Below are 16,767 nucleotides of genomic sequence, written 5' to 3'. Positions count from 1 at the left end.
GGTTTGCACAGCATGCACCCAATAGTCAGCCAATCATACAGGCAGCATCTGCAGCATAACAGTATAAACTATGGAAACACCATGCAGTCTGTTTTATCCCACAAACTCTGCACCATTTGTGTACAAATGCTGGGGAATTTTAACTGGAAAAAATGTTAGGGGCTGCTATTGTTTTGATCCATCAGTATGTGCTAGAGGTTGAGGGCAGAGAGGAGGATAATGCTGACAACCGCCACAGACCAAGGAGGAGGGGAAGAGTGTTCAGACCCAGGATAACTTACCAGGGGCTACATGAGCTGGAGATAGCAGACTGCTACAGGATGGACAGAGACATACTTCAGCATATTACCGAGCTTTGCCAGCCTTAACTTAGACCTAGAACCAACAGAGGGGAACCCATCCCAGTAGATAACAAGGTACGTGTAGCCTTAAGAATTCTAGCTACAGGTACTTTCAAAAGACCAACTGGGGTCATCATGGGGGACTCACAGACATTTGCATTCAGGGTACTCCACCAGTTCCTGGATGCCATGCTACCACATGTCGGTGAGAACATTTACTTCCCCAGCAACTGTGAGGAGAGGACCAGAAATATGCATCTCTTCCACCATGTAGCAGAATACCCGGAGGTACTGGGTGCCATAGACTGCACATCCAAATCAAAGTATCACCCAGTGAACAGGGTAGGGTCTACATAAACCAAAAAGGATTCCCTCCATTAACTGCCAGGTTGTGTGCAATGCCCAGGGCATTATCATGATTGTTTGTGCTGGCAGCCCTAAATGCTATCATGACTCCCACATCTGGCATTCTTCACAGCTGTACCAGGCATTTGCGAGTGGAGACAACCTGTATGGCTATCTGGTGGGGGATGCTGGATATGCAATGGAGCCATGGATGATGACACCCATAGGTTCATAAGTTCATAGGTTCATAGGTTCATACTAGGCTATCTGCCCTGGGGCAATTATAAGCCTAGCCCGATTCTGTATGGCTTACGCCACCCCTTGATTTGAGTATACTGTGCCCTTTTTAAGGTTTAGTTTACTGTGCCTCTGTCTAATAGTGACACAGAAGTATTCCCTGGGACAAACCTACGATCCCCCATCCACCTATCGAGATTCTTCTTGAAGAGATTCAGTGAGGTGCTCTGCCTCACACGAACTGGAATTCTATTCCAGAGTGAAGGGAACCTCTGGGTTATGAACCTGTCCCTCCAGCAAGTTCTATTTATTTCTGTGCTGAGGTTCAAGTCCCTCGAGCGTGTGGCTCTAAGGGATTTAGATTTACTGAGGTGGAGCATGTCCATTAATTCTGGATTTGACATAGCTTTGTATGTCAGGCATAGATCGCCTCAAAGTAGGCGGTATGCAACTGAGTAGAGCTGGAGTTTTTTTAACCGAGCAGCATACGGCATCTGTTTGAGACCCTTGATCCTCTTGGTGAGATACTTTTGGGGTCTTTCTAATTGCTGCAGGTGTCGGGTAAGGTACATCCCAAAAGGGGCATTGCATTCTATGATGGGCCTGATGAGGGATGAATAAAGGGGCACGATTACCTTTCTTGATCTCGATGTGAAACCCTTCGTGATGAGGTGGGCAATGTAGAAGGTCTTTCTAACCACTTTGGCAATGTGGTTTTCAAAGGAGAGATTGCTATCAACTTGGGTCCCCAGGTCCCTAATAACTTTCTCTGTACTTAACGGGTTTCCGCCTATGTGGTAATTTGTGGGCACATTGTTTTTGCCAAAGGGTATGACTATACATTTTTTGGCATTTAGCTTTAAACCATGGCACTGGCACCAGTTATCTGTCTCTGTGAGACCTTTTTGAAGGATGTTTGTGTCAGCTGGAGAGTCAATTATGGCACCCAGTTTGCAGTCGTCTGCGAACTTGGTGAGCCATAGTCCTCCAACGTTTGCCTGTACCTCGGAAAGTATATACCGATCAAGAGTGGTCCCAAGACAGAACCCTGTGGGATGCCACTTGTGACCGGTTTTGAGTCTGACATGGCTCCAGCAACTCTCACTCTGTGGGTTCTGTCTTTGAGCCAGTTTGCGACCCATCTTGTGACATAGGGGTTTATATTTAAGCTGGATAGCTTATCTATGATGCCCAAGTGGGGTATTGTGTCAAATGCCTTTGCAAAGTCCAGATAGGCTGTGTGGACTACCTTCCCTTCATCTATGGCTTTGGTGACCATTTCGAAGAAGTCAACCAGGTTCAAAAGACAGGATCTGCCCTTGACAAATCCGAACTGGGTAGGATCTAGTGTCTGTAGGTCCACAATGTCTTTGTTTATGAGCTCCATGATGATCCTCTCCATAGCCTTGCAGACTAAGCTAGTCAGTCTTATGGGGCGATAGTTTCCAGGGTCTGTAGAGGCTCCACCTTTGTGGAGTGGGACCACTGTTGCTGTACGCTATTCTGTGGGCACATATCCTGTAGTGAGGCTGAGATTGTATAGCTGTTTTATTTGAGGGATTAGTTCCTCTTGGAGTTCAAGTAGGACGCAACCTGGGACACCATCTGGTCCCATGGAAGCAGTGTTTTTTGCTTTGGAGAGGGCAGCCTTCACCTGAGCATCAGAGATGTTTGGGAGGCAGCCCTCTGCCGGGATAGATACTTACTCTTTTGGGGGGAGGGGGTGGAGAAGTTTGCACTGAACCTGTCTGCCAGGATATTGCCGATGTCTGTGGGTTCAGTGTATTTTTTGTCGTTTAGAATCAACTCAGAACAAGTCTGGGAGTTGCATCCCAGGTTCCTAACATAACTGAAAAAAGCCTTATGATTGTCTTTGGTGTCCTGTACAATTTTTCTGTCGAAGCTGGACTTGGAGGATTTTATGAGGGATTGTAATTTTTTGCTAGTACTGATCAGAGATGCCTTCCCTATTAGGGATTTTGCTCTATCATGTAGTAGCTTCCTCCTTCTGTTGTACAGTTTATTTATGGCAGGGGTCCACCAGACTGGACGCCTGCCTTTGGATGATTGGGTCTTGGTTTTGTTTGGGATAGCATGATCCATGCATTCCTGGAGATGTCCGTAGAATGCGTTTATATAGGATTCTGCAGTTTGGGCCGTAGTTTCCACTGGCCCATCAGAATTGCACTCACACCCACACAAGAACGCCATAATAAGGCAGATGCACAAACCAGGAACATTATAGAGCTTGTGTTTGGGATGCTCAAGTCACGGTTCTGCTTCCTTGACATATCTGGTGAAGCTTTGCAGTACTCTCCAGCCACATGTGCACTCGTGCTCATGGTATGTTAAATGCTACACAATATGATCCTGTAGAAACAGCTGCAGCAGGAACAGCACAGGGAAGGGCCACACAGCCCACCACCATTGCCAAGGTCCCCACAGACACAGAGGGATGCAGAGGAGGAGGGCCCTGAGCCTGCTCCTGTAGGCAGACAGAGGCATGCCCAGTATGCTCAGGGCTTGACAAAGAGGCAACACATAGCACACACACTGACACTGTAGGGACTCCAGGGACTAACACCTCTCTCTGACTCTCTCACACACACACACACACACACACACACACACACACACACACACACACACACACACACACACACACACAGTAAAATGGATGACACACACATCACATTACCTGTAACTTACCATGTATAGGCAGTGTACTGTGTGCATCCAACACAGGCTGCCCTCAAGCACTGTCCACACAATTTCCATAAGCACAAGGTAAGTCAGTCTTCTTAACAATAAATGAATGGATTAGTATTATTTGCTAGCATATCTATGGTAATGTTGCATGCATGCAAGAGAATGGGGTGGCCTACTGGGATAGCAGCACACAACTGACAGCTATGTGGGACACCAGGAAATGTCATGCTAAAACTGGCCTCCACACATCATGCAGTAGTACCCAAGGTGGCAAATCCCACTGCAGTATATGTGTGGGGACAACTAACTGGGGGGGGTCATAGGTCACAGGCATGGATGTCAGTGTGGAGGTCCCATACCCACCCCTCACACCCACACAGCATGTCAACTGTAGAAAACCACAGAGAAATGTCTGGTAAAGACACACAAATGGCAGCAATATTGAATTATCCACCCCTACAGACTCACACAGTGATAGCACAGCATGACCCACAGTTGCAGTAAGGTTATGAAGAGTAAGAAGTCTGAAACTCAAATGTATGCCAGTGCAATCTGGCCTGTGCTCTTTACTGATAAGCCTCTAGTCCCCAAGACACGGCACAATAGTATGGTAAATGTAACCAAAATGTAAAGCAAATATCAGCACTGTCTGTGCAAATGTGTACAGTTGACAAGTGCGATCCCCCGTACCCACACAAATGCAGTAACACATGTTTGAAGGGAAATAACAGAATAGCACACATTGGCAGGGCTGTACCAATACACATGAAAACATGTTGCCTGTCCACAATATGCAGGGGTCAATGAGCTATATGTATGTGTGGTTAATACTGTCTGAATCTGGCCAACACATTTTCCTGGCAGCCATCTTGTAGTTCCCTAGGAACAATGCTGTCTTTGACAGGGCCATGTGCAGATAACTGCAGTGCCAACTGTTATGCATGTCAGTGACACCCACTCCTCTGCCACTGACATTCCTGGAAGTCACAGTGCTATGTGGAATATACTACACATATTAGTGACATCTTGAAGGATGTGTAGCTGAGGTGCCCAGGCTTTTGTGAATATAAGTGCTTTTTGGTACTGTTTCCAGTGGTTACTCTCAATAATCCTTTTTTCTTATGTTTGCTTTTACATATGATGACATGCCTGCACAGTTGAATGCACTCTGTACCCACACCCATAACTCCCAACCTCTGACAGCAAGATGTCTGGACAAGGGCAGAAATAAAAGTGGAACAAAGGCACAATGATAGGCATATGTTGTAAATATTGCCCTTACATACTGAGAAGGTTGGTAGGGTGAGAGGTTTGCAGTAGTGGGAATTGTGTGAAGGTTATGTAGTCTGAAACAATAATGTCTGTCATTATTTTGTAACATCACTCTTCAATTATATGTAACTAACTTGCTATAAAAACACAAGTTTACATAGAAAGGATGAAACCTCTAGCCAAATACCTAGAACCTGCCATATGCCCACAAAAGATATGACATCTCAGGTTAGAAAGATACCACACAAGCAGGCACTCTCCACCCAGTATATCACCAGGTTGCTGGACTGTTTACACAGCTGTGTAATTATTAAACTGGCTGTAGCCACACCTCACAAATGGCCTTGTTGGACAAGAATATACATAGCTGCCCTCATAATGTTGATCTATGCATCATACAACTAGTATTCCTCTGGTAAAGCACTGTTATGGTCTGAGGATGTCTGGCACAAGGTAATGACACAATACATTGCAGTGTCAGACTACAGATATGTAAAAAAATATCTCCTAAACAAAACAAGTACCCTGAGGAAAGTCCTGTGTACTCCTGAGAGGTATGGCTGTAGCACACAAAACCCTGGACTGGAGTACACCTATCTCTGGAATGGAGTCCCACTCTAACTATAGAAGGTCACACTGGGCATGGTCCTACACTTAGAGAATCACAGGAGATGTTGGAACCCACATCAGAGTATATGACTGTATTGTGTATGTATTTCTGTGCATGCAGACAACTATGTACACCTCAACTATCCCCGGCACACACACATACACACACACAAACACACACACACACACACACACACACACACACACACACACACACACACACACACACACACATACACACATCAGACAGGATTACCCTCAGCTAGATGTAGGTGGCCCACATGTGATATATCTGCATCTGTTGCATGGGATACACACACACACACACACACACACACACACACACACACACACACACACACACACACACACACACATATATATATATATTTATTTATATGGGCAAAATATAACATACATCAAGCATACACACACATAGATGTGAGGAAGTAAGAGACAGACAGTGATAGACAGATAGACATAGGGCAACACAGACAGAGTGAGTCACACACACAAATACCCTGAATGGCATACATTGATAGCCTGCTGTGGACAGTGGCACGCTGGTTGTAAACAGTTGCATGTGCTAGTGTAAATGGTGAGCTCCATTGTGTAACAGTACCGATGTTGGGTTTATAATATCACATCACCTGCCTGTTTGTGTGTTTGTGTCCATAGGTCTAAGTATTAAGAGAATCTTTCCACTCAGTACACTTCACATTGCCCTACTTCACAAGATTTGCTGCTGTCATTCACCTTAGAAGTACCAGTGGACACCAATCACTCCTATAAGCGCTGTAGCATGTAAGATAACTGTGTACCACTATAGTACAAATAACTAGATAGGTAGGGGTTCTAATCTCAATACTGGCAACTGTGTGTGTGTGTGTGTGTGTGTGTGTGTGTGTGTGTGTGTGTGTGTGTGTGTGTGTGTGTGTGTGTGTGTGTGTGTGTGTGTGTGTGTGTGTGTGTGTGTGTGTGTGTGTGTGTGTGTGTGTGTGTGCGTGTGTGTGTGTCTGTGTGTCTGTGTGTGTGTGTGAGAGAGAGAGAGACAGTTGTGTATGTGAGAGTGAGGAAGTGTGTGTTTGTTTGTAGGTGAAACAGTTTTAGGCCATTTCCACCCACAACACTTCCCAGTGCCCCATTTTTTCAGATCTGCTGATGTCATTCACCTTATTGGCACCTTTGGACACATGTCAGACCCTTAAGCTCCATAGTGCATGTGGGAACTGTGTAACACTATAGTACAAATCACTAACTAGACAGGGTTCTAATCTCAAATCTGGCAAGTGAGTATGTGTGTATGTTTGTAAGAAGAATTATTTTGGTAAGTCTCCCACTCACTACCCTACTTTATCACTCCTGCTGATGTTATTCCCCTTATCAGCACCTTTGGCCAATTGTCAGCTCAATAAGCTCTGTAGCACATGCGATAACTATGTAACATTATAATACAAATAAGTAGATAGGCAAGGGTTCTACTCTCAGATCCAGCAAATGTGTGTGTGGGTATATAAATAAGTGTGTATATTTATAGGAGGAAGTATTTTGATACATTTTCCACCCACTGCCCTACTTTATCAGTTCTGCTGATGTCATTCCCCTTATCAGCACCTTTGGCCAGTTGCCAGCCCAGTAAGCTCTGTAGCACATGTCATAACTGTGTAACACTATAGTACAAATAACTAGATAGGCATAGGTTCTACACTCACAGATGTGGCAAGTGTGTGTGTGTGTGTGTGTGTGTGTGTGTGTGTGTGTGTGTGTGTGTGTGTGTGTGTGTGTGTGTGTGTGTGTGTGTGTCTGTGTGTGTGTCCATGTGTGTGTGTGTGTGTGTGTGTGTGTGTGTGTGTGTGTGTGTGTGTGTGTTGTGCATAAGTGTGTATGTTTGTAGGAAGAAGTATTTTGATATGTTTCCCACCCACTGCCCTACTTTATCAGTCATGCTGATATCATTCTCCTTATAGGTTCATAGGTGTGTACTATGGTAATGGCCCAGGAGCCTTTACAAGCCTCACCCATAGAAGTGCCCTGCCATTGTGCCACCCAACATTAGTTCCCAGTGTCTCCATGAAGAAGATCCACTGTAGTGATCCCTGGGATGAACTTCCTATTACCCATCCACTCATCAAGATTTCTCTAGAACAGGGTCAGCTAGGTGCTTTGCTTGACATGTATAGGAAGTCTATTCCAAGGCATGTGCAGTATCTGTATGAGGGACCTGTCCCTCTAGTATGTTGTGTTGATTGTGGTAATGAGGTTGAGGTCTCTGGAGCATGTGGTGTGGAGGGATTGGGATGTCTTTAGATATAACATTTATAAAAGAGCTGGGTCAGATATGGATTTGTACATCAAGCAGAGATTGCCTCTAAGTAGGTGATATGAGATAGAGAATAGCTGGAGTCTTTTGAGTCTGTCTGTGTAGGACACGTGTTTAATGCCAAAGATCCTCTTTGTGAGGTACTTCTGTGGACTCTCAAGCTGTTGCAGGTGTCTAGTGCAGTACATGCTAAATGGGCCATTATACTTGATGATTGGTCTAATGAGGGAAGAGTAGACAGAGACGATGACCTCTTTCTTCCTGGATGCAAACCCGTGGTAATGAGATGTGCTGCATAGAAGGACTTCTTGACCACAGTGGCAATGTGGGGGTTGAAGGAGAGGTTGCTATCAACCTGTGTCCCCATTGATGTGGTATTTAGTGGGAACTGAGTTTTTACCAAATGGGATGATGATGCGTTTTGTGGTGTTAAGCTTCAGGACATGGTTTTCACATCAGTTATTGGTCTCAGTGAGACCTTTCTGTAGGATGTCTGCATCACTTGTGGAGTTGTTGGCTCCCAGCTTGCAGGCATTTGTGAACTTGGTCAGCCAGAATTCCTATGTGTTGACCTGGAGTCCTGAGAAGTAGATGATGAATAGTAGAGTACCTAGGAGTGTTCCCCGTGAGACTCTACTCATGACTGGTTGGCAGTCTGACTTGGAGCTTGCTACTTTCACATTGTGCATTCTATCTGTGAGCCAATTCACAACCCACCTTGTGATATAGGGGTTGCTGCCTAGTTTGATGGGTTCATCAATAATTCCTGACTGAGGAATGGTATCAAAAACCATGGCCAGATTGATGTAGGCTGTATGCAGTGCATTACTATCATACACAGCCCTGGTGACTGACTCAAAGAAGTCAACCGGGTTGAGCAGACATGATCTCCCTTTCACAAAGCCAAACTGTGTGTGGTCCAGAGTTAGGAGATTGCCTATATCTTTGTCGATCAGGTCCCTGATAATGCACTCCATAGCTCTACATATCAGACTCATCAGGCTAATGTGCTGATAATTAGCAAGGTCTGTAGTCGCTACCCCTTTATGGGGAGGGATGACTGTAGCAGTGCACCATTTTGGAAGGACAAAGCCTGAAGTGAGGCTGTGACTGAACAGGACACACAGATGTGGTGCCTGGTATCTTTGTAGTTCATGTAGAACACAGCCAGGGATATTTTTGGGTCCCATAGAAGCTGTATTTTTGCCCTTGGACAATGCAGGTTTAATCTGGGCTGAAGTAATCCTGCATGCCTGGCATTCTTCTGGCATTCTGATTGTTCTCTTAGGTGGGTGAGAGGGGTAAAGCTGACACTGAATGTATTGGCAAGAATGTTGGCAATATCTTTTGGCTCGGTATAGGAGGTAGCATTGTGCAGTAACTCAGAGCACTTTTGGGTATATTGTCATGGAGGTTCTTGATATAACTATCAAAGCCTTTGTGAATGTTGTCAGTGTCTGCTGCAATTCTACCATCATAGCTGGCTTTAGATTATTTCATGAGGGATCTCTAGTTGTTGAGGCTAATAAGGGAGTTTTACCACTCTTGGGACTCCTCCTTTTTCTGAAACAGTTTCTTCCTTCTGTTGTACAGGTTATTAATATCAGGGGACCATCAGATTGGCCTCCAGTGTTTGGAGGAGAGTGTCATAGTTCTGTTGGGTATGGCTAGTTCCATGCATTTATGTACATGTTTGTAAAGTGCATTTGTGTATGATTCAGCAGACATGCAGCTATTTTCCATTGGCATGGGTGCTGTGAAGTTACCACCTCTGTTTTTAGGAGTCCAAAGTCAGCCTTGGAGAAGTTTTTCAAGGTGGTTACATTTGCGTGGGTATGGGTGAGATGTGGATTTCCATGGTAATTACTTTATGCTTGGACCTGACCAGGTAGGGATTGACTACTCTTGAAAAAGGAATGGTCCCTTATGTTAGTAATAAATGCAGGTCAAGGATGATGCTTCCTCTACTGGGGGTCAGAATGAGGTAGTCCAGGACATTGGAATTGATGAATTCCAAGAAGAGCTGTGCCAGTGTATTGGTGCTTGAGTACTTTCCACAGTTGATGGAGGGATAGTTGAAGTCTCCTAGTGTGAGAGTGTTTGGTTGTATCTTGATAGATTCCAGGGTGTTGAGGAATGTGGATTGTGAGTCTAGGGACATGAATAGGGACCTATAGCAGGCTATGACCTGGATTTCATTATTACAGAATGTCATTTGTACCTGATGTATCTCAGACGCATTATGCTTGGATACTAGTCTGGAGGTGTGCATATTGTTTATGAATATGGAGACACCACCACCTTTGGAGCCGTGGTCCATGTTTTGGGGCTGACAGGTGTGGAATGAGTTATAGCCTGGTAGTGCAGGGGTATTGTCTGATGCTGTAAACCAGGTCTCCGTTACAGCACAAATGTCAATGTTCTCCATTTTGAGGAGTGCTTCAAGTGACTGCATCTTGAAATTTAGATGTCTAGTGTTGAGCAGCACGACCCTCAGATTGCATTTATTTATAGCTGTTATGATGGTAATTTGATTTGGAACACCACCTAAAAAGGCACTATAGGGGTGGCAAGAGACTTAGCCAGTACCTGAAAACCCAGGGGTGACAGATGTAGGCCATATCTGGCAAGGCATCGCGGTCTGTCAATCATTTCATCCCAAGTGGGCAGATGCTAGATCCCCTGAGAATGACACCAGACACTTAAGCCAATTGTTGAAGTCAATAATTTGTTGTTTGTACTGCGGTATCATTCTGGGTGACAGTAGTATACTGCTCAGGGTTACTGTCATACCTGCCTGGCCCACATAATCTGAGAGCTCTACCATGTTTATTTTCATGTAGTCCAGAGAGGTGCATGTCAGGTTATTCACACCCACATGGACAATGACAGAGTGATACTTGTAGTTGTTGTGGAGTGACCTGACTGGGTGTGTTATGTGTTGGATTTTGGCACCTGATAGACAGCTGACTGTTACCTCCTCCATGTTCAAACTAGTAAGTGGGACATCTGTATGCCTCACTATTGAGTCACCTATGATTACTGTATCAGGCAAGGTGGTTAGCCTTTGGGGCTTAGTTTGAGGGGCACACTGTGTAGGTGAGATGTGTGTCCTGTGATTTGTGCTGTTTTGTGGTGGTCAAGTGGGTGTCTGTCTTGGTAGTCTCTGCTGTTTGGGTAAATGTCTATTGAGTGTCTCTGTGAAGGTGGGTGTGTGGTTTTTGTTTGTATGTCAGAGCTGTGATAGTGGGTGTTCTGGCAGGTATGTGTTCCATGTGGTGTGGTGCAGGTGTTGACACTTCTCCTCTTGACCAGCTACTCCAGTTTTTGCTGGAGAGTGCATATCTTCCAATTTGGTGATATAGGGTTATCTCTCACAAGCCTGAGGTATGTATTCCATGTGGTGTGGTGCAGGTGTTGACACTTCTCCTCTTGACCAGCTAGTCCAGTTTTTGCTGGAGAGTGCATATCTTCCAATTTGGTGATATAGGGTTATCTCTTACAAGCCTGAGTGTTGGGAGTTTAGAGGAGAGGGTTGTCTATGTACATGAGGCAGTTGCAACAGTGCATCAGAATGCCCATGTGCACCAGGTTAATGGGCAAAAGCATAGAGAACTGCACTTTAATCATGCCAGGAGAGGCGATCATAACTACTAAGTACTGGAGTTAATTCCAGAAGGAATGACTTCTGCTGATGGCTCCCAGGTGTGCTAGAATAACTGATGCAAAAACCTGTTGAAGTGCAAAGCTATTAGGCTATTTGAAGTGTAACAGAGAAAGAACTAGCAAGATCTAAGAGAAAAACTGAAGGCAGACTTTCTGGCACCTGTAATAGTTTACCTCAGCAGTGCAGTTATCAGCACATTTGGCCAGTTGTCAGTCCAGTAAGCTCTGTAATGTGTGCGGTAACTGTGTAATACTATAGTACAAATAACTAGATAGGCAGGGGGTCTACTCTTACATCCAGCATAAGTGTGTGTAAGTGTATACGTTTGTAAGAAGAAGCATTTTCATACATTTCCCACCCACTGCCCAACTTTATCAGTCCTGCTGATGTAATTCCCCTTATCAGCACCTTTGGCCAGTTGTCAGCCCAGTAAGCTCTGTAGCACATGTGATAACTGTGTAACACTCTAGTACAAATTCACTGGAAAACTAAAATACTGCTCCAAACCAAGACCAAAAGACACAGACACCAAAGGTTAGGGCTTTCATTCACTTTAATATGCTGTTTAATATGCGCTAACTTTTGGTGTCCATGTCTTTTGGTCTTGGTTTGGAGCAGATTTTTAGTTTTCCAGTGATTTTGTGTCTTTTCAAGTTTTTTTAGACTCTAGTACAAATAACTGGATAGGTAGGGGTTCTAATCTCAATACTGTGTGTGTGTGTGTGTGTGTGTGTGTGTGTGTGTGTGTGTGTGTGTGTGTGTGTGTGTGTGTGTGTGTGTGTGTGCGTGTGTGTGCGTGTGTGTGCATGTGTGTGTGTGCGTGTGTGTGTGTGTGTGTGTATGTGTGTTTGTGTGAGAATCATATACTGTGTGGGTTATACCATTTTGAGTTGTGTGCCACCCTGTACACTTCCCATCACCCTACTTTACTAACCCTGCTGATATCATTCACCTTAGAAGTACCTCGGGACTAGGTGAAATCATATAAGTTCTGTGGCACGTCTGATAACTGAGTAACACTATAGTAGTAATAACTGGATAGGTAGGGGTTCTTATCTCAATACTGGCAACTCTGTGTGTGTGTGTGTGTGTGTGAGTGTGTGTGTGTGTGTGTGTGTGTGTGTGTGTGTGTGTGTGTGTGTGTGTGTGTGTGTGTGTGTGTGTGTGTGTGCTGGGGTGAAGCTCATATCCTGTTTGGCTGAGACCATTTTGATGTGTGTACCATCCAAGCCTGTTTTCCACCTCCAGATGGCATTACTTTATATAGCATGGTAATGGCATCTGCCTCACATGCAGCAAGTTAAACTATTGTGCAGGCCATACCAGTCCTCTGTACAGATGTCTATGGAATATACAAATGTTTGCAACCTGTATGTGGTCTATGTCCCTTAACAATGCCCATGTATGTGATATTGTTGTCAAATTGGCCACAGTGAGTGTAGTGACACACATGCCAGCATCAGGTGTCATACCTGACTGAAACATCATGCTGATACAACATCTGCTACCCTATCACTTGTCTAGGCTTGTAGGAGCAATACATGACTTCAGATGATATTTCTGGTGGGTTATCTCATCATCCATGAAGGCATTCACAACATTACATGTTGTAAGAGGTAGTGTGTTATGTTCCATGCATATAATCTATGTGGGGCATGTCATGTGTATGTACTACTATAGTACATCAAACTGGATATGTAGGTTTACTAATCTGTCTATTGCCAACTGTGTTTGTGTTACTTTATGCACATCCCCTGTGTCAGTCCTTATTGAGTGTTTTAAAAGGATATACCATGTTGTCTACATATTCCACCATGTAAACTCAGGAATATATACCACAAACCGGTCATACACAGTATCATGCATGCCCTCACCAACTGCATCAGGGTTAAGTGTATGGGAAAGAAATGGCAGGGCCAACAGGTCTTGACAGGTGAATCTGTTGCAGTTAATGCAATGGCTATGCTAGTGAGGGTCCTGCTGACAGTACTGCAGTAACCTGTTCTATATTTATGAACCTGTGGTACTATACAAAACTGAGGTAACATGTCTGAAGGCTACCTGTCTGTGACAAGTGGTATGTATGTAAGGTCGCACTGTCTGACAACAGTGTCTCTCACATACTGTTGCATGCATACACACCTGGTACATGTGCCTTGCCTATGACATGGCCAGTGTATTCCAACTCTGCCATACTCCCTCTTGGGAATGTCTGCAGGGCCACAGCCTGCAGACACACAGACTCACAGACACACAAACAGAATGCAGCATGTCAGACTACATTCAGTCAGTGGTACTAACAGAAATAATGCATCCTGGCTAATGAGGTAAATACACCTGTATGAGTAACCATAACAAATGCAAGCCAACAGCACCTTACACAGTATTACATAGCTACCACTGTACTATATTAACCCTGTGCATCAGAACCATATTAGCATGTCCCTGCATTGATGGTATGGACGACAGGGATGTGGCACAGGTATCATCATATGCACAGGGTGTGGTGTGGGATTGCCAGAGGCCTAGGCTGGGCCATATGGTTGACATCATGTGTGTGTGAGGAGGGGTATCCAATAGATGGGCTATGCAGAGGTGCTGTGTGTGTCTGGAGGTGACCTGCCTGTGACGCAGATGTGTGTGTGTATGTAGGCACACAGTCACGCCATGTGGCTACCCTACACAGGGGTATGTTGGACAGCTGTGTACCATACATGGCAGGGTGTCCAGTTAACCGTGTCCAGCGATGGACATGGGAACTGGTCCTGCAGGGATATCACTGGCAGCACCAGGCCCAAGACCATATGCAGTACTGCTTCCTGATGGTGACTGCTGTCTGCAGGATCCATGTCCCTGATGGGACCAGCTAGGACCCTGTGCCCATGCCTGCTCTGGTGTGATGTGGACAGCAACCCCTTTTCGGTAGTGCTGGTGTCACTGCCACTATGGGAGTGTGAAGGTGCATGGCCCCATAGACTCTCAGGTGTTGTTGGTGCTGACCTACATTCAAGTGGCCAATGCCCATCTCCCACCACACATTCTAGCACAGGCTTGCCATGGTTGAGGATTGCCAAGGTCTCACCCGACTGTCTATTCATGACCTCAGTATTTTGACATGTGGCCTCAGCAAGGTCATGTATGTCACCATGTAAATCAGGAAGAGTTGCATCCACCACCCTGAGTATTTTGTCTGGTGTGGCATTCACTACATGCCTGTGCATTTATGACAGCCTGAAACATGTGTCTGGTGACACCTGCTGTGGCACTTGCGACAGCGGCTTAATGAGCAGCAGTCCTACTGTAAGCAGCCCTGTCCATCTGCCTGTGTGGGACCTCATCTGCACTCTGGCTATAGCCAGTATCTACATTCACACCTGGCATGGTCACCACACCAGCCTGTTCCTGCCAACTGTCCATCATCTGTGGCCACTGGTGACAGGGTATGTGTAGGCATTGTCACTGTGTGCAGGGATGGTGTGGACAACAGTGGGATGCCAATCAATGGCACAGATTCAGCCCCTGACAACCTCACCTGTATCTCACTATTCCTATCATCATTGTCAGAGTCTTTAGAGACAATGACATCAGTTTCCAAGCAGGAGGGACACCGAACCCCATTGCCACATGTGAGGAGAAGACAACATATGTACATTAATACCTGCACTTTGAGGTTGGCTGGTACACACACACACACACACACACACACACACACACACACACACACACACACACATGCACACACACAAGCACGCACACACGCACATGCACACAAATGCGCACACACACTCATGCACACCCATGCAAATGCACACACACACGCACACACACACACACACACACACACACACACACACACACACACACACACACACACGCGCGCACACACACACACACACACACACACACACACTTATAGGTGAGGTGGCACAAATCTGTTACACAGACCTCACATTACCAAACATGGCCCTCAACATCATGCATTGCAGCCAGTTTTACTACATGTAACTAACAATATAGATCTCTGGGATACATGAGTAGTGTTAGTAGGTGATGGCCATTTCCCATGCACAGACTGCACCCATGTACACATCATTGCTGTTCACCTGTATAGCACAGTGGCAAGTACTACAGAACATATCTCACAACTGTACAGCTGCTTGCAGGATGCGTAGATGTCTGGCTCATATGTTTGCTTTGTTTCTCATAACCCCTGTGGTTGTTTGATACATAACTGAGATGATCTGAGGAGTGACTACAGTACATACCTCACAACTGTACAACTCCTTGCAGGATGCGTAGATGCCTGGCTCATATATTTGCTTTGTTTCTAATAACCCCTGTGGTTGTTTGATACATAACTGGGATGATCTGAGGGCCTATGCAAGCCTAGCCATAACAATTCCCTGGATATTTCTTCCCACAATATTTACTTCTCCAGGCCCCTGTCTAGCAGGGTGACTGACATGATCCCCGGGGTGAATTTCCTATCTCCCATCCAGTCATCAAGGTTCCTTTTGAAGAGGGCCAATGAGGCATTCTGCTTGATATGTATGGGCAGTCTATTCCAGAGTATGAGGAGTCTCTGGGTCAGGAACCTATCCCTCCAGCATGTTTTGTTCATTGTGATGACAAGGTTTAGATCCCTGGAGCATGTGGCTCTGAGGGATTGGGATTTCTTTAAGTGGAGCATGTCCAACAGCTCAGGGTTTGACATGGCCTTGTATGTTAAGCAAAGATCACCTCTGAATAGACGATATACCACAGAGCATAGCTGGAGTTTTTTTAGACGGTCAGTATATGGCACCTGCTTTAGGCCTGTGATTCTTTTAGTGAGGTATTTCTGTGGTCTTTCCAGCTGTTGCAGATGTCTTGTGAGGTACATACCGAATGGGGCATTATACTCTATAATGGGTCTAATGAGGGATGAGTACAGTGGGACAATGACCTCCTTTTTTCTGGATGAAAAGCCCTTAGAGATGAGGTGTGCCACATAGAAGGATTTCCTGACTGTTGTGGCAATGTGGTTATCAAAAGTGAGACCACTGTCCACCTGTGTTCCTAAGTCTCTCATCACACTTTCAATGTTTAGGTCCTGCCACCTATGTGGTAATTCATGGGTACATGTTTTTTTCCATAGGGGATAACTATACATTTCTTGGCATTAAGCTTGAGCCCATGGCTCTGGCACCAGGCATCTGTTTCTGTAAGGCCCTTTTGTAGCATATCCACATCATTTGGGGATTCAATAATGGCTCCCAGTTTGCAGT

Source organism: Protopterus annectens, chromosome 5.part0 (assembly GCF_019279795.1).
Source record: "Protopterus annectens isolate FY-2018-M chromosome 5.part0, PAN1.0, whole genome shotgun sequence".
NCBI lineage: Eukaryota > Metazoa > Chordata > Ceratodontiformes > Protopteridae > Protopterus > Protopterus annectens.
This window is presented reverse-complemented; position numbering follows the sequence as displayed.